The sequence below is a fragment of the Nannospalax galili genome, unplaced genomic scaffold (assembly GCF_000622305.1).
Source record: "Nannospalax galili isolate Female #2095 unplaced genomic scaffold, S.galili_v1.0 scaffold557, whole genome shotgun sequence".
Lineage (NCBI taxonomy): Eukaryota > Metazoa > Chordata > Mammalia > Rodentia > Spalacidae > Nannospalax > Nannospalax galili.
This window is the reverse complement of record NW_008340356.1, coordinates 295,487-298,574: the sequence shown is the minus strand read 5'-3', so window position 1 is coordinate 298,574 and position 3,088 is coordinate 295,487. Positions and strand designations below refer to the sequence as shown.

Genomic DNA, 3,088 nt, shown 5'->3' with positions numbered 1-3,088 from the left:
CAGAGGGTCTGGAGGTGGGTTGGCTTGACACAGAGTCCAGACGTGTTCAAGGCCACTCGTTTGTAATCCTGAAAATGACTAAGAACTAGATCAAGAGGAGCTGAAGATGATGAGACTTTCTGGTCCATCGTGGAAAAAGCTTCAAGAAAAAAGAATGTAAGAAGAGGGATGAGAATGAGAAGAAGTAGGATGGAAAGTCGATAGACAAGGTGGAGCTCCGAGCAGAGGGTGAGGACAGTATGAGATGGTGGCTCCCTAAAAGGGGAAATGAAAATCTCGCAGCGTGTGGAGTCAGCTGAGGAGGCTGCCCCTGTATCTTTCCCAAAAAGATTTGGCCAGCCTGGATTCCATGTCAGACTTGACCAGAATCTTGTGTCTGGCCTGCCCAGATTCCACATCAGACTGGGCCAACACTCTGGGTCGGTCCCACCTGGATTCCACGTCAGACTGGAGCATGACCCCTTATTAGAAGAGGAGTTGGAGCATCCCCCATTTTCCTCCAGCTCTGGGATCAATAGTGTATCCACCTGTTCTCCGTTGAGCCCCAGGATGTCCGGACTACTGAAAAGCATGCACGCACATGAGAGAGAGAGAGAGAGAGAGAGAGAGAGAGAGAGCGAGAGAGAGAGAAAGAGAAAGAGAAAGAGAGAGAGACAAAGGCAGGCAGAACTTACCAAGGCTGGCTCTAGTGGTGCTTCCGTGGGTCTGGGGTCTCTATTCTTGAATCCTGGATGAACCCCCACAGTGTTAGGGTTTGAGAATTGAGACTAATTCTCACAGATACCCAAAAAGATTATACAAAAAATTTATTCAAGAATTTAAAGTAAAAAAAAAAGAAAACAACCAAATGGCGGCAAGCCGGGTACAGACTTCACGAGCCAAAGATGGAGTCTGGCCTGAACAATAGCAGGCAGGGGCTTTTATTGGGGAACTCCACAGAAACCCGCGTGCACCAAGCATCTTTTTAAAATAATTGGATGTCCCCATATCCTGTGTACGGGGGAAGTCTTGATTGGTAGGGGCTGTCTTCAGGGCATTGGAATGCACTGACTGATGTTTTTTAGAGCCAGAAGTTTTTGTTCATACCTTATAAGGCTTTTACACGTACAATACACCTGAGCTTGTCTGGGCTTTTCTAAAGAAGCTAGGCAAAATGGAGTCAGAGCATTCTGGCTCTTCCGTGACCATGTTTCTTCCTCTAGCCTGTTTATACAATGAATAACAATATGAAATTTTCTTGCGTAACTCATGGTGCGTTTGTCTTGTCATGGGATGGCATCTTTTTAAAAACTGCTAGACCTGATTTGATAACATTTCATTTGGGGTTTTTACACTGAAGTCTGAAGATGAGGTTGGCCTGTAATTTTATTTTTTCTTATTGCCCTTGTCATATCTTATTTAACTGCAAATATGATTCTTCTCTTTTCTCACAGGGCCTGGTAATCTATTTTGGAGACTATTAACAACTGTCTTATTTCTTGCCATTTTTAAGAGCCAGGAGTAGAATGCTTGCCTAGCATGTGTGAGGCCCTGGGTTTGAACCTCAGCAAAACAGACACACACACACACACACACACACACACACACACACACTATAATAGAGCTGAAAACTTCTATCATCTGGTATTGTTACTGTATATTTTCCGTGTTTACACATGTACATGCCACTGCATGCAGCTTGTGATACAGGTATGGTTTGAAGTCCAGGAGGTATGGACTGCACTATATAATCCAGCTTGTGGTATGTGAGACCACCATGGTTCATGTGCATCTACTTGCTTATGTTTATACAACGTCTGATGTGTTTCTAAGAATGCATCCCATTGTGAATGGCACAGGACTGAAGATGAAATCTGACTCCACTTCCGATCATGCGACTCTCAGCATGCTTCTTATCCTTTTGTTTGTAGAGAGGTCTTCAAAACAGCATCTGCATTACAATGATGAATGTGAGCAGGACATAGAAAGACACTTGGTAAGTGGCAGCTCTCATGAACTGCAGTGCTGAATATCTTAGGATCACTGTGCTGTCTTTAACCCATGTAGCCACCACCTCAATTTTGTTTCTTTTACTTGAACCCAGATCACAAAATGCTCATAGACTTTTTGAGAAGGAGCTCTCTGAGACATGTGTGAGGCTGTTATCATCTTTTTAGAGGCATATAGGAAATGCCAAAGGAAGAGAATCTCCAAAGTGAAGAGAATGTAGACTTCTCACCTCTTTCTTCCGTGAGCATATTGCATGCAGATTTCTAATCCTTTTCTGAGACAGCATCTCATGTAGCCCAGACTAGCCATGCACTTACTATATAGTAGAGAATGACTTTGAGCTCCTGACCCTCCTGCTTCAGCCTCTTTAGTGCTAAGATTAGAGGTGTGCGCTGTTGTCTAGTCTCTGATGGGAATGGAATCCAGGATTTCCCGCATGCTGGGGAAACATTCTTCCAATTGAGCCACACCCCCAGCCCCTCTGCTATATCTTTTCAGTGCCTTTTTAAACATTTTTATTCTATTATTTATTTATTTATTTTTACATGCATGTAGGCAGCCAAAATGAGGCAAAGGAAATACGTATCCCTCACTCCCCGAAGACCTTAGACGTGCCAAGTTTTCTTCCAAGCGGCTGCATTCCTGAGAAGGGCATTAGTAGGCTCCTCGGAATCACCTTGGATATTTTAGTGTCTTTGGAGTCCTTCAGCTCTGTGTGCCTGAGGGCATGAACCTGTAAGCAGATTCCATTCTCTCTTAGCTAAATCCTTATGTTGTTCACAGGGATGGCAAGATTCAGACTCTGGCTTTAGTAATTATGAATTTTCATTGCAAATCTGCCATCTCAGAAGCAAATGCCCTTCCATGACCTGTTCTAGATGGGAGGTGCCTATCGGTCTCAAGAATGGAGCATTACTGTCTTAACAAGGAGGCACTGCGAGAAGTCCAAATTACCTACAAATTCAAGGAATGAATGGGCCTCCAAGATGCATCGGAACTAAAATCATGCTGGAGAGTTAGGAAATATAAAACCGGGCGTGGCGGCTCATGCCTCCTGGGGAAGCTGAGTCAGGAGGAGGTGAGTTTGAGGACAGCCTGG

At 44.2% G+C, this 3,088-nt stretch overlaps 1 non-coding gene across 1 annotated transcript; it reads right to left on the bottom strand.

The window, feature by feature from the left end:
- Positions 1 to 2,536: 2,536 nt before the first annotated feature.
- LOC115070728 lies at positions 2,537 to 2,672 on the bottom strand. The gene has a single exon (XR_003849876.1). It is a non-coding gene; the product is annotated as a small nucleolar RNA SNORA67 (small nucleolar RNA).
- Positions 2,673 to 3,088: the final 416 nt, after the last annotated feature.